At 39.3% G+C, this 24,494-nt stretch overlaps 1 protein-coding gene and 1 pseudogene across 1 annotated transcript in view; one reads left to right on the top strand and one right to left on the bottom strand.

Moving 5' to 3' along the window:
- KCNC2 (potassium voltage-gated channel subfamily C member 2) overlaps positions 1-24,494 on the top strand; it is a 297,957-nt gene that overhangs the window by 166,488 nt on the left and 106,975 nt on the right.
- LOC100012409 (E3 ubiquitin-protein ligase RNF126-like) lies at positions 13,273-14,199 on the bottom strand (annotated as a pseudogene).

Below are 24,494 nucleotides of genomic sequence, written 5' to 3'. Positions count from 1 at the left end.
ATGTTTGTTTGCCAAGCTGCTATGCTCTGCAAAGTCAGATAAGAGGAATACTGCAGAATACTGCTTCTTCCTTGGAAACCCTTGCTCCGCTAATTAAAAAAAAAAGTTTTATTGATATCTTTAAATCAGTCTTTTTCTACATTATCCTCTTTGATTGAACTTTCTTTGTGACAAGGGAAAACAATCTGATACAGTGATCCCCCCCACCTCTCTCTCTCTCTCTCTCTCTCTCTCTCTGTCTCTCTCTCTCTCTCTCTCTCTCTCTCTCTATATATATATATATATATATATATATATATATATATATATATATATATATATACTCTCTGAGAGGTGTCCCAGTCCAATTCCAATGGGAGGAAGAACTAGGAACTCAACTAAAGCTCTTAGATTTATCTTCCCCTGTGGCTTTGAAAGGTGAAGAAAGTAAACTCTCTCTCTCTCTCTCTCTCTCTCTCTCTCTCTCTCTCTCTCTCTCTCTCTCTCTCTCTCTCTCTCTCACACACACACACACACACACACATATTCTGTTTAAATATTCCCTCAAGTCTCTTGCCATGAAGAAGACAGTATTACTTTGGTAACTCTATGACAATATTATGCCCTAATACAGAGAAGCAAAAACTCCAGTATGCTGCACATGTATCAGGGCTTCTCTTTCTTCCCTTCCTCATCTGACACTACCAAGAAACCTAGAAAATAATATTTGGAGAACAGGGGAGCAAGAGTTTCTGAAGATTTCCTCTACTCAACAATTTTATTGAGAGGGAGAACTGAAGATAGCTGCAAAATGTCTATGTAAAATATAGGGAATTCAATAAAAATAGCATTAGAAGAGTCAAAGTTAGTTGAACATATAAAATATAAATACACCATGATAATGTTCAGTTAAACATTTATTAAGTACTTACTCAGTGATAGGCTGATTCAAGTATTTGGGATACAAAGAAAGGTAAAAGATAGCTCTTCCTCGTGAGGATCTTAAAAATCAAATGGGTGGGGCAACATGCATGCAGCATGTACAAAAAGGATATATAAAAGATAAATTAGAATAAAGGGAGTTATCTTCCATATTTCTACTTAAGAGTCATGTTTTATCATTATAATTCCATGGCATTGTTTTCATTTACATTGCTGTTGTTGTTAATATTGTTTTTATGGTTCTGTTTCTTTCACTTTGTGTCAGTTTCTATAAATCTTTCTATGCTTCACTCTATTCACTATGCTCATTATATCTTATGGCTCAGTAACATTCCATTCCATTCATGTAAGACAAATCATTTAGCTATTCCATAGGCAGTAAGTATATACATTATTTCTAGTTCTTTGAAACCAAAGAAGATGCTGCTAGAAGTATTTTGGCATATATGGTTCCTTTTTCTTTTTGTCATTAACCTCCTTAGAGTATATGCCTAGCAGAGGCATCTCTGGGGCAAAAGGGGGCAGGAATTTTAGTTCCTTTTTCCAAAATTGTTGAATCAATAGGCAGACCCACCAACAATGCAGTAATTAGTTTGCCTACCTTCCTATAAATATTTTAGCATTGCTTATTCTCCTCTTTGGTCATCTTTTCAAATTTTATTATTGTAAAATGGAACTTCATATTTTTTCTATTAGTGATTTGGAGCATGGCATCCTTAGGCATCCTATGTATTTAATTTTATGCATCATACTTAGAAAGGGACCATAGTCTTCAGCACTGTGTCAAAGGGGGCCCTGAAAAAAATAAACAAAAAATTGAGGATACCTTTTCTAAGTCATCAGCTCTGATTTACCCTGTCTCCAACCCTCAACTCTGTAATCTGGAAATAGTATGTCAAAAAGAGAATAGCAAAGATTTCTGGATAGATTTTCCTTAAATAATTTTTCTATAAACAAAGTCTTTAAAAGTACTCCATCACTTCCATATGATAATGAAAACTTGGTTTTGATCTTAGAGAAAGCTTATTTATAAAATGCTATATAAATATGAGTTATATAAATCATCTTCTTAGACAGTACCATTTTGATTCATTGTACTATGGTCATTTTTTTACTTCTATAAAACAGATTTTATACGGTTCTTTTTTCAGGAAGATTCTCCTCTTATTTTATTTATTTTTTAATTTAAATTAATTATGTAGTCAATTTATATAACATTGTTCCTTGGTTACAAGAATCATATTATTTCCCTCCATCCCCTCCCCTGACCCTTCACGTAACTGATGGGCAATTTCACTGGGTATTTCATGTGTCCTTGATCAAAACCTATTTCCATGTTGTTGTGTTTGCATTGGGATGTTCATTTAAAGTCTACATCCCCAACCATATTCCCTTAACCCATGTATTCAAACAGTTGCTTTTCTTCTGTGTTTCTACTCACCCAGTTTTTCCTCTGAAAGTGGATAGTGTTTTTTTCTCATTGATCCCTCCAAGTTTTTCAGCATCAAAACATTGCCACTAATGGAGAAGTCGATTACATTTGATTGTACCACAGTGTATCAGTCTCGGTGTACAATGTTCTCCTGGTTCCGTTACTTTCATTCTGCATCAAATCCTGGAGGTCATTTCAGTTTCCATTGAATTCCTCTACTTTATTATTCCTTTGAGCACAATGGTATTCCATCACCAATATATTCCACAATTTGTCCAGCCATTCCCCAATTAAAGAGCATCCCCTCATTTTCCAATTTTTTTGCCACCACAAAGAGCGCAGCTATGAATATTCTTGTACAAGTCTTTTTCCTTATTGTCTCTTTGGGGTACAAACCCAGCAGTGCTATGGCTGGATCAAAGGGCAGACAGTCTTTTGGCATCCTTTGGTCATAGTTCCAAATTGCCCTCCAGAATGATTGGATCAATTCACAACTCCACCAGCAATGCATTAATGTCCCAACTTTGCCACATCACCTCCAGCATTCATTACTTTCCTTTGCTGCATTGTTAGCCAATATGCTAGCTGTGAGTTGATACCTCAGAGTTGTTTGATTTGTGCTTCTCTGATTATAAGAGATTTAGAACACTTTTTCATGTGCTTATTAATAGTTTTTATTTCTTTAACTGAAAATTGCCTATTCATGTCCCTTTCCCATTTATCAATCAGAGAATGGCTTGATGATTTTGTACAATTGATTTAGCTCTTTATAAATTTGAGTAATTAGACCTTTGTCAGAGGTTTTTGTTATGAAGATTGTTTCCCAATTTGTTGCTTCCCATCTAATTTTGGTTGCATTGGTTTTGTTTGTACAAAACCGTTTTAATTTGATGTAATAAAAATTATTGATTTTACATTTTGTGATTTTTTTTCTAGCTCTTGCTTGGTTTTAGAGTCATTCCTTTCCCAAAGATCTGACAAGTATAGTATTCTGTGTTCACCTAATTTGCTTATAGTTTCCTTCATTATATTCAAGTCATTCACCCATTCTGAGTTTATCTTGGTGTAGGATGTAAGATGTTGATCCAAACCTAATTTCTCCTATACTGTCTTCCAATTTTCCCAGCAGTTTTTATCAAATAATGAATTTTAGTCTTTGGGATCTTTGGGCTTATCATAGACGGTCTTGCTGAGGTTACTTACCGCAAGTCTATTCCACCAATACTCCTTTGTGTCTCTTAGCCAGTACCAAATTGTTTTGATGACCACTGCTTTGTAGTGTAATTTGAGATCTGGGACTGCAAGTCCTCTTCCTTTACATTTTTTTCATGATTTCCCTATCTTTGATCTTTTGTTTTTCCAAATGAACTTTGTTTTTTTTTTTCTAATTCAGTAAAAAAAAGGTTTTTGGTAGTTCAATGGGTATGGCACTAAATAAGTAAATTAATTTGGGCAGGATTGTCATTTTTATTTTGTTATCTCATCCTACCCATGAGCAATCAATGTTTTTCCAATTGTTTAGATTGAGTTTTAATTGTGTGGACAGTGTTTTGTAATTGTGTTCATATAGTTCCTGTGTTTGTCTTGGCAGATAGATTCCTAAGTATTTTATATTGTCTAGAGTGATTTTAAATGGAATTTCTCTTTCTAATTCTTGCTGCTGAGATATGTAGGAGATACATAGAAATACCGATGACTTATGTGGGTTTATTTTGTATCCTGCAACTTTGCTAAAGTTGTTGATTATTTTGAATACCTTTTTAATTGATTCTCTAGGACTTTTTAAGTACACCATCATATTATCTGCAAAGAGTGATAGCTTGGTCTCTTCATTGCCAATTTTAATACCTTCAATTTCTTTTTCTTCTCTAATTGCTACTGCTAGTGTTTCTAGTACAATATTAAATAATAGAGGTGATAATAGGCATCCTTGTTTCACCCCGATCTTATTGGGAATGCATCTAGTTTATCCCCATTGCAGATGATATTTGCTGATGGTTTTAGATATATACTATTTATTATTTTTTAGGAAAGGTCCTTCTATTCTTATGCTTTCTAGTGTTTTCATTATGAATAATATTTTGTCAAAGGCTTTTTCTGCATCTATTGAGATAGTTGTGTGATTTTAGTCAGTTTGCTTGTTAATATGGTCAGTTATGTGGATGGATTTCCTAATATTGAACCATCCTTGCATTCTTGGTATGAATCCTACCCGCTCATAGTGAATAACCCTTGTGATGACCTGCTGAAATCTTTTTGCTAATATCCTATTTAAGATTTTTCCATCTATATTCATTAAGGAGATTGGTCTGTAGTTTACTTTCTCTGTTTTAGACCTGTCTGGCTTTGGGATCAGTACCATATTTGTGTTGTAAAAGGAATTTGGTAGAACCCCTTCTTGGTTTATTCTGTCAAATGGTTGGTATATTATTGAGATTATTTGTTCTTTGAATATTTGATAAAATTCATTTGTGAATCCATCTGTAACTGGGGATTTTTTCTTTGGGAGTTTTTTGATGGCTTGTTCAATTTCTTTTTCTGATATGGGTTTGTTTAGGTAATCTATTTCTTCCGCTGTTAGTCTAGGCAATTTATATTTTTGTAAATATTCATCCGTATCACCTAGATTGCCATATTTATTGCCATATAATTGGGCATAATTGTTTTTAATGATTGCCTTAATTTCCTCTTCATTAGAGGTGATGTCCCCCTTTTATCTTGTATACTGTCAATTTGGTTTTCTTTCCTTTTTTCTCATGTTGAAGTAGCTGTATTTTTAAATAGCTTTCAGGATACACATTTCTTTATTTCATTAAAAACAAAACAAAACAAAAAAATCTGTAAGAGCAACTGAGCACTCAGCCCATTTCTTTTTGCTGGTCCTCCTTGTGGTCCCAGTCCCAGTGCTCGATGTAATTCTGAACTAATCTTGGCAGTGAGGAAGGATAGTAGGGCCAAAGGTGAAGGGGTGACTAGGGAATGGGAGAGATGTCAGGGAGAAGAGGCTGTGAGGAGGTTAAATGCAAGATCCAAATGGGCTCTTGGCTTTGTTCCTGGGAACTAGGTATGGTGGAGGCTGGGGTAGCAGCCAGACAAGTGGACTGCATTTGCCCTAGGAGAATTTTACCCTGTTTTCCACAAATCATGCATTACCTCTTGTTAAGCTAAAATGTCCATTTATTTAATAGCAGTAATAATTTAAAATTATAAAACCCCTTGAGCATTAGAGGGCGAGGTTATAAAGACAGACAGGGTTATAGGAGAGAGGACAGCTGAAGGGGAAGTGGACAGTTCACCTGTTGGATGGCAATGAAACAGCTACACTCCACCGGCCTTCCTGCCTGGGAACATTGTTTTTATGTTCCCTCTGAGGGGGTTACAAAGGTTAGGGGTGTTGTTGGGGAGAAAGGAGAAAATGAAAAGTATCTTAAATCCACAACCACAGAGATGGCTTGGCCACATCCATCCTTCATTGAAAAAAACCTGGTACCTGCTGGGATCCAGAATGATGAAACACAGTTAATGTGACCTATAGGCTTTATAAGCCAGCACAGTGTTAGCCATCAATTGGCAGTGTTATGGGATATGGATGTGTACCCCTAGAATGCCCGGGAGGATAGCAAGGTAGAACAGCAATATGGGAATCAGTTCCTTGGGAGGACAGCATAAAAGGAAGGGCTATTCCTCCATGGGGACAGCATGGATGGAAAAGCTGTCCCCCAGATGACATCAGTTCTGGGGCTTTTATACTTTTTACAACAGATGCTATGTCCTGGTGGGGACTTGACTTAGAGTGGTAAGCCCTCAGGCATTTAGTGGGGTGAGGTGGTCATCTGACTGGGGTCTGCCTGGAGGCATAAAGATTCATGTCTTTGTCCATCTTAAGTCTAGAGGATGATCAAAGGTAGATAGTCATCTCAGGACTCTGGGGGGGGGGGGTGTCATTGGGTGTTTCCAGGTTCAGAGTCATGGGGTTGGATGGGAAGTTTCCCTGATAATAGTTTGCCTGAGTTTGTGGGGTACAGTGCCTATGTCATCTCCCCCCTCTCCTAATATGTAAGGGAAAAGGGGCAATGGTCTCAGTCTTCTGTAACTTCTTCAGAGCTGAGAATGGGCATAGAGTTGTCCCTGCATATCAGTTAGGAGAGAGAGGTATTGACTGTAGGCCACATCCAGGGGTTCAGGCTAGGATGGTTGCAGAGGTTGCAGTGGCATCTCCATGACTCCCATGAATGCTTTCACCCTAGAATCAACTAGAGAGATGACAAGATTACAAATACAAGGTCCACATATCAAGATACCCCCAATTATCAAGATGATAAGGATAAAAGGGGCCAGGAGGGTATATAGCCAGGATTTCCAGGAGGATGAGCCAGGAAACAGCTTTCTCCAGGCATCAGCCATTCAAGAGGACACCATGTAACTCTTGGACTTGTACTTCCACTTTGTGGGAATTATTGATATAGACACAGCAGGAAGTGTTCTGAACCATACAAACTCCGCCTTCTGCTGCCAGCAGTCTAAGGCAATTCTATTGTCCATCACCACATTTGCCAGGGAATCCAAAGATTCCTGAAGGTCCTCAAGACCCATAACTGTCACATTGGAAATTTTTTTTCAATAGCCAAGGTCAGGTTACTAAGCACAGCCTCTTGTCTTAAGTACCCTACCCAGGGAACTGTCAGTGATGCAGTCTTCTCCATCCACCAGAGGAAATTATCCCAAGAGTTCCTCTTTACCCTCCATACTTTGGTGGGAGAAGGAGTCAGGGGATTCTGGTATAAATGTACTTGGGGGTCCAGGTGCCCTAAAGTACATTCCCCATAGTTGATGTAAGGGCTAAGGCAGAATGTAGTTAAAACTACTGACTCAAAAGATTCTTTAGGTGACCACCCTGGGGCAAAAATGGGGCACTGGCCTGAGAGGCTAGAGGTGCCATGTGATAGCCGCAGATGAATCTGTATCCTACAGGGGCACAAAGAAATCTGTCTGCAGATTTTAGCATTTGGGAAGCATTAATTCCCCATTCAGAGGAACTATTGCAGGAGACTAACTTGTCAGGTCTAAGGCCAGTCTCATGTAAAGTTTTCAGCATAGACCATGAGTGTGGTGTTTGGAGAGGAGGTTGTTAGGGAGGAGAACTTCTTGAAGCTTTCCCCAGGAGTTTGGATGGTTACATTAGGATACCAGTATGTACATGTTGAGGAAAACATCGTTACACCTGCCCTAGCAAAGGTGACTGGTTCTTCAGAGCAATGCCAACATAGTGCATGAGTCATGTTAAAAGGAAAAGGATCAGTACCCCATCCCTTATCAAAGCATTTATACCAGAAGGGTTCTAGGCTGGCCCACCCATCCTTGATGAGTGTCAATCTGGTGTGCTGGGCTTGGATATATTAAAAAAAACAGGGGGCATCCTTCAAGGTATCCCATAGGGGAGTAGCTAAAACTGGAGTGGTTCCATATTTCCTTAAAACTTCAGGTTTTGGATATGCCTTGGAGATACTGAGACCTTGGGCTAGAGGCTTGGGGTTCTCTCCACTTTGGGGGTGCTTCATACAAGCCCAACAGTTAGAGAGACCCACTTTAGCCACAGCTTCCCCAAGCTGAACCAGAGAATTATCTTTCCAGCGGACTTGGTATTCAGGATTTAAAGTACAGAATAGGACAAAGAATGTAAGGAAAGAGATATTCATGGCTAGAGCAAGAGAGATTTAAGATAACAAGGAGGAGGGGATGGAGTCACTTATTTCAGAGTGTCCTTAGGTTGGGTCTTTCTGTGGAAGAGGAATTTGAGATCTTCCAGTGGCTCACAAGAATAAGTGGCTTCTGTTCCCCCTTCACCATCTGTTTCTGGAGGGATAAAGGGTTTAATATGAGAGACATGAGTCCATGTATTCTGTCCCTCTAATTTTACAGCTGTAGGAGTGGATAAAATAACCCTCTGGGGGCCCTCCCATGGGGGGAGAGGGGGTTAGGTGGTTTGATCCACTCCATGTCTTCAGATATACCAAGTCTCCTGTTTGGGCTGGGTGGAGCCATCTCTCTGTATCCTCTGTTGAGGGTTTGGGGAGGATCTGATTAGGTATTCTCTCAGAACCTGGTGGGTTGGGCCAAGTTGTCTGGAGAACTGAACAAGGCTGTGTATTTCTGTATCTAAAAGAACATCAGAGGTTAGAAAGGGTCTCCCATAGAGCAGTTCAAATGGACTCAGCCCTAACTTTGCCTGGGGAGCAATCCTGATTCTGGTTAGGGCAATAGGGAGAGCTTGGATCCAATCAGTCTTTGCCTCCCCACATAGCTTGGTGAGGGCTCTTTTTAGGGTCTGATTCATACGTTCTGTTTTCCCTGAAGATTGGGGATGCCAGGCTGAGTGTAAATGGTAAGTAATGCCCAAAGCCTTAGAGACCATCTGAATGATCTATGAAATAAAGGTAGGACCATTATCACTCTGAAGGGTTTTTGGAAGGCCAAACCTAGGGATGATTTCATTGAGTAAGGCCTTTGTGACATCTTGTGCTTTCTCTGATCTGGAGGGAAATGCTTCAGGCCAGCCTGTGAAGGTGTCTAGAAAGACTAAAAGGATCTTGTACCTCTTTCAAGGTGGTGAGTAGGTGAAATCTATCTGCCAATCCTCACCAGGTGATTCCCCTCTCCTCTGGATGGGCTTAAGGAGGGGAGGTGGCCTAAGAGCTCCAGTGCTGTTGGTTTGGGCACAGAGGGCACAGGATCTGCAAATTTCCCAGATGGTTTTGGAAATGCCTTTGCTGTGAAAAGTGGCTTTATCAGAGTGGTTGGTGCTTCCCTGCCCAGGTGTGTGGAGTTATGTAATCCCATAACCAGCTTCCACATTAGGTTACTAGGGAGGAGCAGAGGTCCAGAGGGAGAGCACCACCACCCACTCTCTTCAAGGGTGAATCCCTGAAGTTCTGCCTGTGCAATTTCCTCCTCAGTGTATGAGGGAGAAATGCCCTTCGGTACTGTGGGGTGGCGTGGGGTTAGGGTCAGAGCAGTCAGAGAAGTGGCTCTTGCAGCCTCTTTGGTGGCTAGGTCTGCTCTATGATTCCCTCGGGCTATGTTGGAATCTAGACCCTGATGTCCTCTGCAGTGGATGACAGCTATTTGGCTGGGTAAAGTGACTGCCTCAAGTACACTCAGGATTTTCTTCTCGTGTTTCAAGGGAGAGTTTTTGGTAGTTAATAAACCTCTTTCTTTCCATATAGCCCCATGAGCATGTAAAACATGAAAGGCATATTTTGAGCCTGTGAAAATATTTTCCTTTTTCCCTTCAGCAAGCTGCAATGCTCTTGTGAGGGTGATCAGCTCTGCTTTCTGTGCTGAAGTCCCTGGGGGGTGTCCCTTTGCCTCAATGGTGGCTGTCTGTGAGACTATAGAGTACCCCGCTTTCCTTACCCCATTCTCCATAAAGGAGGACCCATCTGTATACCAGCTGACTTCTGCTTCAGGGAGGGGAAAATCTTTAAGATCTAGTCTGCTGGAGAAAGTGTGGTCTATCAGCTCCTCACAGTCATGGGAGGTGGGGTCTCCTGGAAGAGGGAGGAGGGTAGCTAGGTTCAGTGTCCTGGATACCTTCAGGATAAGGCCAGGTGTGTCCAGTAAAAGAGCCTGGTACTTAGTGAGGGGCCCCCAGAGAGCCATCTGTGACCTCTAGCGTCCAGAATGCTGAGGACACGATGGGGGGTCAAGATTTCTAGGGGTTGACCCAGAGTTAAAGTGCCTCTTCTGCTGTGAGGACTGTGGCAGAGACTGCCCTCAAGCATGGTGGCCATCCCCTGCTAATTGAGTCAAGTTGCTTGGAGAAGTAAGCAATGGGAGGGAGGTCAGGTCCTAGGTACTGTGCTAGAATGCCTAGGGCAAACTGCTTTCTCTCATCAGTAAACAAGAAAAAATTTTTCAAGGTCTGGAATCCCTAGGGCAGGGGCAGAAGAAAGCTGGGTTTTTAAGAGTAAAAAGGCTTGTTCCTGGTCTTCCCCCAATCTAGGGGTTCCGAATCAGGTGCCTTAGTGGCTTCATAGAGAGGTTTTGCAATGATCCCAAAATTAGGTATCCAAATATGGCAAAACCCTGCCATACCCAGAAAAGTTTGGAGCTGTCTTTTGGTAGAGGGGACAGGAATAGACAGTATGGCTTGTTTCCTGTCTGTGGTCAGGGAGAGGGAATTTGGGGTTAGGGTGTGTCCCAAATAAATTCCAGACTGGGAGACAAGTTGGGCTTTAGAAGCAGAAACCTTGTAACCCTGTTGTCCTAGAAAAGTTAGGGTAGAAATGGTGTCTGTGATACAGGCAGCCTCAGATGGTCTAGATATTAAAATGTCATCGACATACTGCAAGATTGAGCTGCTCGTGAGTCTCAGGGCTCTAAGATCTTTGTTGAGGGTAGCCCCAAAGTAGTGGGGGCTGTCCCTTAATCCTTGTGGGAGCACGGACCACATGGACTTATGGGTCGGGGGTCTGAAGGAAAAACCCACTCAAAGGCAAAGTGGAATCTGCATTTTGGGTGCAAGGTTATGCAAAAGAAGGCATCTTTCAAGTCAATGACAGAGAACCACTGAGAATTCCCTGGTATCTTAGTTAGAATTGTATAAGAGTTTGGGACAATAGGGTTGCCTTGGAGAGCTAAGTCATCCAGAACATCCTGTTGGGGGCTTTCCCCAGAAGGGGTCAGTAAGGAGGTGGCAAGTCACATGCGACATAATCGTTTTAGCTCAGAGTTCTGGCTGAGTTTAATAAAAGTGGAAATGTAGGGAATGGCTGTCCATTTCCCTTCCCTTCTGCAAAACAAATCCAATTGTCTGATGGTGTTATAATTTAGGGTACCATGGATAGGCCATGTCTCTTGATTACCAAGGATGTAATGTGGCCAGTCAACATTACAAAAAGAAATTAGTTGCTTTTTCTTTAAGCTGTTTAGTGCCATTTTCCCCAATTTTTAAGCATACACCCCAAAGGGGAATCTGGGGGTACTCTCTGTCTCTGTCCCATTTAGATGCAGAATGGCCAATCCTACACTGGAGGGTCAACAATTGTGTGTCCATAGAGGTTGTCCATCCAAGAGCACTCAGTGTAACAATGAGGCGAGCATTCAGTTGAATACTGAGGCAAGACTTCCCACATACCAGAACCTCTTCCAGTACAGAAGGGGAAGCCGATAGATAGACCCTGTCAACTAGAAAAAATGCAGAACTATTAAATAGTCAAAATCACTCTTTAATCAAGGGAAAAGGGGTTAGCCCTACTAAGTGCGACAACAGAGCTGCCACCCAAAACTGCACAGAGTCTGGACACCCTGGTCACTGACCCCTGGGAGTGCCACCAACTCAGGATGGACTCCAAGGAACAAAAGAATTTGGGGAACCTATATACCATTTGTGGAGTCCAGGGTCAGGGAAAGATGATTGACATCACTATGGCTACAAGGAAAATGGAAGTGTTCAAACTACACTGACAGGATACAATCAAGCTTGGGAAAAGAATCATAGCTAGAGGCTAGGGTGTAAGAGAGGGGGCTGCTTACCATGGATACTAAAAGATGGTTCTTGCTCAGGTGTGGATCTTCCTGGGAAAGGTTCTGATACAATAGGGGAGACAACCTAAAACAAAGAGGGTCCTTAGCATATGCTTATCTTACCCAACCAGGATTGTCATTTCCCTGAGGGTCCCCCACTCAGTCTAAAACTTCTAACTTGGGATTCCCTTCAGGGTAGATTCCCATGGGAACAGGAAAAAAGTACAAGCTTTGGGGTCTCCAATCTACAAGTTAAATCTGAAAATTGGGGTTCATCAGATCCCACTAGGCCAGAAGTTTGGGATTCCTAAATTACATGTTGACAACCCCAAAATCCAGTGGCTAGACCGATCTGGGGCCAATGGGAGAGAGAGCATGAAAGAGTTACCACAAAGATATCACCCAAAAGATGGGGGTTTCGGAGTCAAAGAAAAGGCTCCTTCTTACCCGAGAAGCTGTGTCCTCATGGACAATCTGGAGTACAGGAGTAGCTTTTAGGAGAGCCAAAAATGTTGGGCATCAAAATGTTATGGGGTATGGATGTGTACCCCTGGGTTCAGGAAGGATACCTTTTGCAAGAATGCAAGACTCCAAAACTTAGTTTAAAAACAAAAAGAGAAATTTATTAGTTTGGGGAGTGATGTTGAGAATGGCCAGAAGGAGAGCAAGGTGGAACAGCAAGATGGCAAGCAGTTCCTAGGGAGGACAGCATGAAAGGAAAGGCTATTCTCCCCCTAAGACATCAGTTCTGGGGCTTTTATACTTTTTACAACAGATGCTATGTCCTGGTGGGGACTTGATTAAGAGTGGTAAGCCCTCAGGCATTTAGTGGGGTAAGGTGGTCATCTGACTGGGGTCTGCCTGGAGGCATAAAGATTCATGTCTTTGTCCATCTTAAGTCTAGAGGATGATCAAAGGTAGATAGTCACCTCAGGACCCTGGGAGGGGTGTCATTGGGTGTTTACAGGTTCAGAGTCATGGGGATGGATGGGAGCTAGGGAAGTTTCCCTGATAATAGTTTGCCTGAGTTTCTGGGGTACAGTGACCACGTCAGGCAGGAGAGACAGAGCTTCCCTGGAACCGTTGGATTAGTTGGGAACTGGTGGGTGGAGAGGGAGAAAAGGTCTAAAGGCCTTTGGTGCTTCCAAAGCTTGTTTAAAAAAAAGAAGACAAGAAAAAGAAAAAAGGAAAGAACAAAAGAAAGGTTTTGGGGTCTTAGGATCTCTTCCACCCCCTCCCCCTCGCCCCACTCTGTCTCCTGTGTTCAGTGTGGGGTGGCTGAAGATTAGCTGCTCCCTCTGACCAGGAAGCAAAAAGGCAATAGACAGGGTAGGGTTGGGGGATAGGGGAAAGAGGAGAAGGTTGGGATTGTTGGACTGGCTAGTGGTGAGATTTCATGAGTTGTTTGTTGAGTTTTCCTTACTTGGCGAACTGAAGGAGGAGGAGGAAGAGCAGGAAGAAAAATTCATTCCTGTAAGTCCCAGTCAATTGTGGCAGTGTTCTGCCTACTTAAGCTTCTCCAACACACTGGGCAGGTAGCAGGCTGTTCCAGCCACAAGACTATGCAGCCATCGTGGAATAAGTGATTGCAAGGTAACTGCCGGACATTCTCACCCAGTGTAAAGTCATCTTTGCATACAGGACATTCTAACCATGCATGCAGGACATTCCAACCATGAACCTATATGTTCCTCTGTGACTTGTATGGTAGGAAAGGCTTGTATTTTCTGTCTGCTGGTGGGAGACCAGTGTTTTCAAACTGATTAAGGAACTGTGTAATGATCACATTCAGACCAATAGCACCCCATGCATAATCCATTGGATTTGAATGCAAAACACCCTAAGGGCCCAATCCCAGGTTTGATATTGTTGCAGGTGCAATAATTCCATTGACCAATTGCTGAATAATCCCTTATAACATATTCCATCATGCCTGCCTGCAGGTTGCCCTGCACTATAGCCGTGGCAGGACTGGTGTTCTCTCTCCTACCTGTTATCCAAGTCCCTGGTGTCCTCAGATTGTACTCCAGAGCTGAATGTGGGAAATTCAAAGCTGTCATCAAACATTCCAAAGGCAAACTGACCATAGCCCTGTGGCAAGGTGAATAAATGCTGATCCACATTCTCAAATAGTTGTCTGTTCTAATCAGTTGGAGTTGTAGCAGAGTTGGAACTGTTTTCAGTATTTCTGGTCTCTTCTGGAAGCTCTTCAATAAACCAGACTCACAACTTGGGCAGATATAAAATGGCAGCCGCTGGGAGATCTTGGCTTAACAGCAGTGGCAACAGTACATTCAGGTTTGCAGTGAAGCCTCCGCCATTTCCCTTTCCCTCTACCCACCTTTTCCTTTTTTAAATTAGATTGACCAGTATTTTGTCTATTTTATTTGTTTTTTTCAAAGTACCAGCTTCTAGTCTTATTTATTAAATCAATTGATCTTTGACTTACAATTTTATTAATTTCTCCTTTGAATTTTTGGATCTCTAATTTAGTCTTCATCTGAGGATTTTTAATTTGTTCACTTTCTAGTTTTTTAATGTGCATGCCCAATTCATTGACCTCTGCCCTCTCTAATTTGTTAATGTATGAACTCAAGGATATAAATTACCTCCTGAGTACTGCTTTGGCTGCATCCCATAGATTTTGAAAGGATGTCTCATCATTGTCATTTTCTTCAATGAAATTATTAATTGTTTCTATGATTTATTCTTTAACCTATTCTGGAGAATTGTATTGTTTAATTTCCAATTAATTTTTGATTTGCCTCTCCATGAAGCCTTACTAATCATTATTTTTATTGCATCATGATCTGAGAAGGTTGAATTTGTTATTTCTGCTCTTTTGCACTTGTTTGCAATGTTTTATGCCATAGTACATGGTCAATCTTTGTGAATGTACCATGTGCTGCTGAAAAGAAGGTGTATTCCTTTTTGTCCCTATTTATTTTTCTCCACATATCTACTAACTCTATTTTTTATAAGATTTCATTCACTTATCTTACATCTTTCTTATTTATTTTTTTGGTTTGATTTATCTAATTCTGATAGAGGAAGGTTCAGGTCCCCCACTAGTATAGTTTTTCTATCTATTACATCCTTGAGCTCCATTAATTTCTCCTTTAGAAATTTGGATGCTATATCATTTGGTGCATACATGTTGAGTACTGATATTTCCTCATTGTCTGTACTGCCTTTACCTATCTCTTTTAACTAGATCAATTTTTACTTTGGATTTGTCAGATAACATGTTTGAGACTCCTGCCTTCTTTTTACCAGTTGATGCAAAATAGATTTGGCTCCATCCTCTTACTTTTACCCTATGTGTGTCAACCTTCCTCCTGTGTGTCTCTTGTAGACAGCATATGGCAGTGTTTTGGTTTCTAATCCACTCTGCTATTCACTTGTGTTTTATGGGTGAGTTCATTGCATTCACATTCAGAGTTATGATTACCAGATGTGTAATTCCCAGCATTTTGATTTCCACTCCAGGTCCTGCCTTTTCTTCTTTCACTATTTCCTTCTATACCAATGTTTTGTTTTTAATCAGTCCCCCTAATTCCCACCCTTATTTTACTTCCCTTTCTAACCCCCTCCCTTCTTATTCACCTTTTATTTTCTTTACAGTCTTTTCAAGCTATCCCTCTCCCTACCCCTTCCTTGTACTGCTTCCATCCCCACCAGTCCATTTGTTATCCTTCTTCTTCCCTATATAGGGCGCAAATCAATTCTCTACCCCAATGTATTTGATTGTTCTTCCCTCTTTGAGTCAATTTCAAAGCATGTAAGAGTTGAGTATTTCCTATTTCCAACCTCTTTACCCTTCCAGTGGATTGATGTTCTCTCCACTCCCACAACTTCTTTGTGACATATAAACTTATACCCTTTTGTTTCTTTTCCCTTTTCTTTTAGTATTAACCTCTTTTGTAGCTATAGTTATATATATATATATATATGTTTACATATATATGTATTTATGTATACATATATCTATATACATATTTTTGTCTTGGCATTTCATCCTATACAGTTTGTCACTGTTCCCTCTAAGTGTAATTCTTCTAGCTGCCCAAGTGATAATAACATTTTTTAAGAGTTACCAATGACCTCTTTTCTTATAGGAATCCATATCATTTTAACTTACTGGATCTCTTAAAAAAAGTTTTTTTTGGTTTTGTTTTTCTTTTTTCCCTCTTTCTTAATTGCTTTTTGATGATTGTCTTGAGTTCTGTGCTTGGGCATCAAATTTTCTGTTCAGGTCTGGTCTTTTCTTTCTAAATGCTTGGAATTCTTCTATTTTGTTAAATGACTATACTTTCCCCTGTAAGAATATAGTCAGTTTTGCTGGGTAGTTGATTCTTGGTTGTAGACCTAGTCCCCTTGCTTTCTGGAATATCATATTCCATGCCTTTTGGTCCTTCAGTGTAAATGCAGCCAAATCTTGTGTTATCCTCACTGTGGTTCCATGGTGTCTGAATGGCTTCTTCTTGACAGCTTGTACTATTTTTTCTTGCTCTGATAGTTCTTTAATTTGGCTATAACATTCCTGGGTGTTGTCAGTTGGGGATTAAGTACAGGAGGTGATCTGTGGATTCTTTCAATCTCCACTTTCCCCTCTTGTTCTAGAATATCAGAGAAATTTTCTTGGATAATTTCCTGTAGTATGATATCCAGGCTTTCTCCTTTGTCATGGTCTTCCAGTAGACTAATGATTCTTAAGTTGTCTCTCCTGGAATGATTTTCTAAATCTTCTGTTTTGTGATTGAGGTGCTTCATATTTTCCTCAATTTTTTTCATTCTTTTGATTTTGTTTTATAGTGTCCTGCTGCCTTATAACTTTGCTTCTAGTTGTTGTATTATGGATTTTAAAGACTGGATTTTATCCCTGGCTTTTTGGTCATCCTTCTCCGTCTGGTCTGATTTTCTTTGGAGGTCATCTTTCATCTTCTCTGCCTCAACTTTCATTTCCTTTGCCTGATTTTCAAGCTGATTAATTTTGCCTTTCAAGACACTGTTTTCTGTTTCCAGATGACTTACCTTGCTTTTTAAGTTCTTTTCCCAGTTGTTTTCAGCCTCTCTTAATTGTGTTTTGAATCGTATTTTGAGTTCTTCCAAAGACTGTATCCAATTCCCTGGGGGTTCTGTTTTTTTGCTTGGTGTTCCCTCATCCTTTTCTGTTCCATTTGAACTTTGTTCATTGCCTGTATAGAAGGTGTCAATTGTCATTTCTTTTTTTTTCTTTTTCTGTTGTTTGCTCATATTTATCCCTTATTTACTCCCTGCAGTTGCCTATGCTTTTGTTCCTCTCATTTTTTTATGGTTTTGGGCTTTTCTGCCAGCCTTCACTCTGGGAGCTTTGTCAGCAAATCTCTCAGTGCAGTCTGTGGGGGAGGGGTGTTGGAAATTGAGCTTCCCAGCCCTCTGAAGGCTTTGATGGGATTAAGACCAGCTGGGTTGAGCTGGATGTGTCTTGAGCCCAAAACCTCAGGAAGGGGGGGGGGGGGATATGGAATGTCTCTGCTGCTGTAACTAGGCTGTCTGCTCTACACTCTGCACTTCTTCTCTAACTGCTTTCCCACTGCCTGTATTTGACACCCTGAGTCTGGCACAGCTTTGGCCACAAGGTACTCCCTGCAGATTAGCACCCTTGCCTGCCCAGAGGTTCCAGCTGATGCTAGAGGCTTAGAGCTATTTGTGGGGGAGGGGTGCTGGGAACTTCCTTCTTCCTTCCCCTTAAACCTGATTGTTCTCGAATTCCGGCTTTTGGGTGCTTACCTTTTAATTTGAGTCCAATAGGAGGTGTCCTTGGCTCTGCCTTGTTGTTAGGTTTGATTTTCAGTCCCCTAGGAGCATTTAGTTTATAATCGGTAAGGAAGGGTTTTCAGAAGTCTGAACTTTCACTGCATCTACACTGCCTTTTTGAATCTACCTTCTTCATATTTTATAGTTTTTACAATTTAACTTATATGTAATTCTTGTATTACAAAGCCCGTTCCATTCAAGTTCCTTCAGTTTACAAAAGAAAAAAACCAAACAACCTCTTTTGTGTATTCTTCCTTCCTTCCACTCAATACTCAGGCTTTGTAATATGGTTCCTTAAATATTAGCACACCATTTGTCTAATTCTTGGGTATAAAATAGTATAACCAAAAACATCATCTGATGAAGCTTTGAAAATTCTTTTAAATGTCTTGTTAAACTTAAGGAAACACATGTACATAAGTGCAGTATGCTTCTTTTGCCTTCCAAAGTCTTGGAGCAAGGTGAATCTAAGAGCTTTAGTTGAGTTCTTGGTTCTTCTTCCCATTGATGGAATTGGGCTGTAACACACCTCAGAGAGAGCAATGCAAGCAGGGAAATCATTCCTGACACTTCCCTTGGGCAATTGGCTTTTTTGTGCTATGCAGTTCATTGCAATGCATGATTATTTTTTCTCTTTTGATTATGTATGTTCACATGCTGTCAATTCACATTGCTGGGATAAGCATTTGGAACTTGATTATTTGAGGCTTTAAATGCCATCCCTTTTCCCAAATGAAAGTTCATTCCTTTGCAATTTCAAGGCTTGTTAAATCTGGCCACAGGGGAGCAAAAACAAAGTATTGTCTCCCCCTTCCTCTTTGCCACTCCTGTCCTCTCCCTCAGGACCTGAGATCTGTAGTAGTTCATAAAATCAATACCATCTTTTAGAGGTCGTTATTTGGAGTATGACAATTAAAAAGGACAAATTAGAGCTCCCCTTTCAAGTCCTTTCATTTTCTCAAGCAGAAGTATGTTTACATTGGGCAGTCCTTGTGAAGGGGAAAGGGGGATGGTGTCATTTTTCCCAGAAGAAAAATACTTTATCTTTTGAAATTTACTCTTTTTCCCTTCCTCATTTCAAGGGTGTTCTATTTGTGGAAGTTTTTCATTCTTGTTCAGACTGAAATTGTCTCCACATTAAATCAGATCTGTTACCTCATTGGCTCTGACAGCACAGCTGGCTCCTCCTGAGTGCAGGCATTGGTTTTTATTAAGTTCATATCAGTGACTAGTGAGGACTAAATAGCTTCTTTTATGAAATCATACAGTGTGGAGATGAGCACTGCTGAGGATCCATTTCCATCTTGGTAGGGAAATGATGATCCTAATAGTAACCATGGTGGAGCACAAGCTGCTCTCCTCTCACCTTAGATACACAAATCGGTATTTGGAATGTCTGTTATGCCCAAGAATTGCTTTGTTTGGGAAAAAAGCTTATTTTAGCATTTGTATCCAATATAATATGTAGAGGTTGGAAATAGCATTTCTAGGATTATGACATTCTGGGTAGGAAGCTGAAGGTTTTGGGCTCATGGGTAGTGTTTATGCCACTGCTCCTGATTGGAAGAGAAAGTCAATTTTGACTACAAACCACTAGTTAAGAGGATGGAATATGAAAACATGACTTGGAATTCTGGAACATGGCATGTGATATAGGAAAGATGAGCACCTGGTAGGGATGGCATTGCACTTCGGGAGGGCCTGGAAGAATAAATATGCCAAAGATTCACAAATATGATCTGTGAAAGAGGATTAATAAATGAATTTATAAATTAAGAGTTTGAAATAAAGGGAAAGGGAGAAAACTACCACATATAATTATCAACTCAAGTATCACACAGTAGCAGGAATGAAACAGGAAATTGGGCAATTGTCTATCCTTCTCCAATCTGGGATTTTTATCAGTCCTTCAAATCAATTAAAACCTTACCATGACCATAGGATCCCTATCAGCATTGGGATAAAATTGGGGGTTATTTTTCTTTCCCCACATAACATAACCAGCTCTTGTATTCTCCCCATACAGATCGTCTTCTGACTAGGGCAGGCATTCCTGAAGGGTGGGATCTGTGTTCTGGAATAGTAATCAAAATATATGAGCCTCTACAGCTGCAATTTGTTTTGGTGAACTGAGAGTCACACTGGAGGAGCAGGCATGGATAGAAAGTGATCTGAATCTGAAGATTGCATCACATTCCCTCTCTCATCAAACTCATCTTTCTCTAGGGCACCATTTTGCTCATTAGTCATCTGGCTTTGCCACCTCAGGCTTGACTCCTCACTTTCATTCATTCACTGTCTCATTTTATTAATTTACTCACATATCTAAGCAGGTGTCAAATATTATTATTCTTAGAATTTTATATTGCATCCTTTTTCTATACTTACCTAGCCATCATTTCTAGTTCAAATTCTCATCACCTCTCACCCAGATCTATTGAATAACCTACTAATTGATCTCCCCTCTGCAATCCATAGTTCTTACCAAATGCTGCCAAAGTGATTTTACTTAAAGCATAGATCTGACCACTTAAAATTGTCACCTCTATAAACTCCAAACATCCCCTTGTTGACTTTATTTTATTCTATTTTTTTCCCCTATTGACTTTAGGATCAATATAAAATTCTCTATTTGGCATCTCTTGGGAGTACTCATTAAGGAACCAACCCAGTGAGAGTAGGATAATAATGATAATCCAGTTTATATTACATCTTATAGTCTACAAAATGTTTCATAAATATTATTTCATTTGATCCTCACAAGAACCAAGCAAGGCAGATATTATTATTATTATCCACATTTTATAGAAGAGAAAGCTAAGGCTGAGAGAATGGTTTTCCAAGGCTTGCACAACTAGTGAGTGCCCAAGATGATATCTGAACTCAGATTTTGTCCAGGTTTCTAGATCCCATAAAACCTAGATGCTTGAAGACCAGAAGTCATTGCTGGTCTTACAGTGTCAGAAGCATAACTTTCCCATTCTCAGATATTGCCCAGACAGACTAAATTCATGGTGGGTTTATTTGTGGGAAGTTTGGTCTAGGTTTATTGGGGACCATCAAAATTCCATTATAAACCTTACTATGTTATTTCATTAAATATCTTTTCTTTGACTTTACTGTTCCTTCTGAAAAAATAAATACATTGATGGGGAATTTTGACCATTGTTTTAGCTTTTCTGGTGGTCTCAAGTGTGAGAAGTAGCTATTCCCAAAGTAAAAATTATTTTAGAAATAATTTTTCATGTCTATAATTGATATTATTCTGTTTGTTGCTGTTATCATTAGCAGCCCATAGAACTATAAATTTTATACTGAGAAACATTACATATCATTTAGGAATTACTTTGTAAAATTTTAACACTAAAAACAGACCTTAGAGAGATCATTTTTACAGAAGCAAAAACAGATCTGAGGTGGTTAACTGACTTGGCCAAGGTTATAGGCATTTTTTTAAACATATACTGCAGGATTCTTTTTACTTGAGGATGATGAAATAAATCATTTGTGACCTGACATCTATATTAGAAGATAATGCAGAATGAAACAGGGTCCTTATCCAATCATTGAAAAGCAGGATAGGATGGTACTGGGAAGGAGGGAGAAAGGATAAAGAGAAACAAAGCCAACACATTTGCTCTTTATGTAAATCTAAACCAGATTTTAGAGTTTTAAACATTATACCCCATAAGAGTTTATTATTATGCTATTATTGTTGTTGTTATTGCTATTGTTGTTGTTATTATTATTATTATTACTACCATGCTGGTGTTTTAATTGATAGGGGATTTCTGTTAGGGACTCTGCCAGGCAAATTGCAAGACCATGGTGATATTCACTTGTTTCCAACAGTAGAAGAAAAACATCATATCCTCTGCCCCTTTCCTTTAGGAATGATCCTTTTATTCTGTCTCTGTTATTTTTGCTCTAACAGCCTGGTTTTATTCCTATAATTGGTTTAAATGCATAGTACATTGGCTATCATTTACTCCTCATCCATTTTGCTGGAAAGTAAGAATCATAGTTTCATAAAACTGTAATGGACCATGAGAATTCATATAATCCATTCTCCTGTTTCTAGGAAGGATTTTATTTGAAATTCTCCAAGCTGATGAAAACTACTGTACATAAAAATCTGTAAGTAAAGTACTAATTCTAATACCTTTAGCTGTGATGACATAACTAACCACTATTCCCTATAGGTTTCTTTGACTTAGAATTGAAATTAATCCTTTCTACTTTAAACTATTACCATTTTCTCTGTTCTATAGTACAGATAAACTAGTTGGTTTTGGCCACAATTCTCATAAAAGATTACTAACCATATACAAGGAGGAGGTCATTTTACCCACAATATTTTCTCTATTCTGTCTCTCTAAATCCCAATTTGTTTGGTCCTTATTTATAGGTTCCATTTTATCCATTTTTATTGTGCTCATCATAAATATCCTTTTGTTACGGAATCCTGAATTATTTATGCTTTTCTAATCCATATTTGATGTGTGCTCATGCCTTAGTGATTAGTAAATTTTTGTCTTTCCTTCTTCTACCACAAAGAGTGCTGTTATGGATATATATTTTCATGTCTTGCACTCTTCTTTCCAGCATTGACCACATTTAGTTATATAGTTAGAAATGAAGTTGAAGTTGCTGAATCTAAAGCTATTAACAGTTTAGTAATTCCTCCCTACCCCTCTTGATTGTGGATAGAGTGCTAATTTTGAGCCAAGAAGACCTGAATTTGTCTATATCCTACCTCAAATATTTATGGTCCCAAACAAATAATTTAACCATTATCTATGTCCTTGTCTATAAAATGGGGATGTAAGTATCACCTGTTTCCGAAGTTTATTTTGAGGATTAAGTGAAGTAATATCTAGACAACACTTTGGAAAGTTTAAAGTGCTATATAAATTCAAACTATTATTATTTGTTTTAATCATCCATGAGTGGAACTATACAGTTGTTTTCATTTGCATTTTCACTCTAAATGCCTGTTTTTTTTTTTAAGTAGCAGAATACATGTTATCATTTTAAAGTAAAATAAAACATAATCCTTGTTTGGGAGTTAGTTGCAAAGTAATAAAATCCCATAAAACTAACAGGCTTCATAAACAGATTTTGTAAACCTGAATAACTTTGCAAAGTCTCAGCATTGGACCAGAAACCAAGTTGGATTAGAGAGTTTAGTCCTGAACATGAATTCCTTTATCATATACACAAAAGCTCTCATTTGGTCTTTGCTTTGCAGACTTCTAGAGGGAAGGATTCCATTAAAATATTATGTATCCATAGAATAAGGGTAAGAAAAAATGTTTAATACTAGTCATCTCAATTGTCCATGACTCCACCCTCAATATATTGACTGATTGCATTGCCCCCAAAGCAGAAAGCTCCATCCTCTTCTTATACCAGTCATGCATGTTCTATCTTTCTTCCCATCTCTTTGAGGCTTTGATTTCCTTGTGACAAAGTTACCTATTAAAAGATCTCTTAAATGAAATGAGGATTTTCCCCATATTTTATTTCTCTCAAGAAGAAGATGGTCAGACACATTATTTCCCATTTAAAACATTAGATCTGGAAGAAAAGTTAGATTCCATTTAGCTCTACTCACTAATTTTACACATGAGAATATCAAAGCCTGGGGATGAAGCAAATTTCCCAAAGGTTTACAGCTAGTGAATCAAAGAGCCAGGAATAGAATCAACATCTCCTGACTCCTGGGGACTTGAATGTCCACTCTATTACACCATACTTCCAGCTTGTAGCTTATAAATATCACCTTAAAATGCATTTAAAAGTGTGACGAATGCAAAAGAATATATCCTTCTTGCTGAAAGCTGTATTAATTTTCTTATTCAATGATCATCATTAAGAAAAATATCAATAGAATAGGAATGGAAGAGCTACTGATTCCATGGCTGAGCAAATGCTTCTAAATTCTTCTTTTCCTTTGATGTGATACAGGAGAACAGGCGATAAGTGATAAAGCTAGAAAGGAATCAATCAGGGTTGAAACCTTGTAAACACCATCTGTCAGCATTAGAACCAAATGAAGTTTCATCTATAAGCTTCATGTTCACAGTGTCAGGAGTACTTCTACGTGACCTTCAGCAAGAGATGATGTGGATGTCTCCCTTTTCCTACAGCTGAATGAAATGGCAAAACTGTTAATACAAAATCTCCTTCATCAGGGCACTGTGTAGACTGCCTGATGGACAGCTGCACAGACAGCTGGGACTTTCACAGGCACAGACCAGAGCAGGACTGTGTGAAAACCAGTAATTTCAACTGAATTCACACTAAATCAATTATTGAAGGTCCTTTATGGTATGTGTATGTGTTCATCAGGGAGGTGGGGGATAAAGGAGGAGAGAGATGAATTTCATGATTTTCTTCTTACATCCATTCTATTTGATCAAAAGAAAATACATTTCCTTCACAATATACTGTACTTTAAATTGCTGATCTCAAGAAGACTCATGATTTCTCAAGCTAGTGTATTCCCAATACCATACTCCCACTTTTTCATATATAATTTAATTATAGATTATAAAATTATAATTTGAATTATAGCATTTTTCCCAGGTGTTCCAGCCCCTGGCAAGAATCTTCCTTCTGTAACCCAATAAGTTTTCCTTCATTTTCCTATGCTTCCTAAAGTGTATATAAGACCCCAAGTTCTTCAGTTTGATGGAAATTCCCATTCATTGTACAGTTTTTTTTTCAGAGACATTGTTTCCAGAGTCTCAGAGCTTAATTTGCTGTGATGTTGTGTATGCATGACGCTCAGTCATAGCCAATAAGAGCATTG

Source organism: Monodelphis domestica, chromosome 5 (assembly GCF_027887165.1).
Source record: "Monodelphis domestica isolate mMonDom1 chromosome 5, mMonDom1.pri, whole genome shotgun sequence".
Taxonomy (NCBI): Eukaryota; Metazoa; Chordata; class Mammalia; order Didelphimorphia; family Didelphidae; genus Monodelphis; species Monodelphis domestica.
This window is presented reverse-complemented; position numbering and strand designations above follow the sequence as displayed.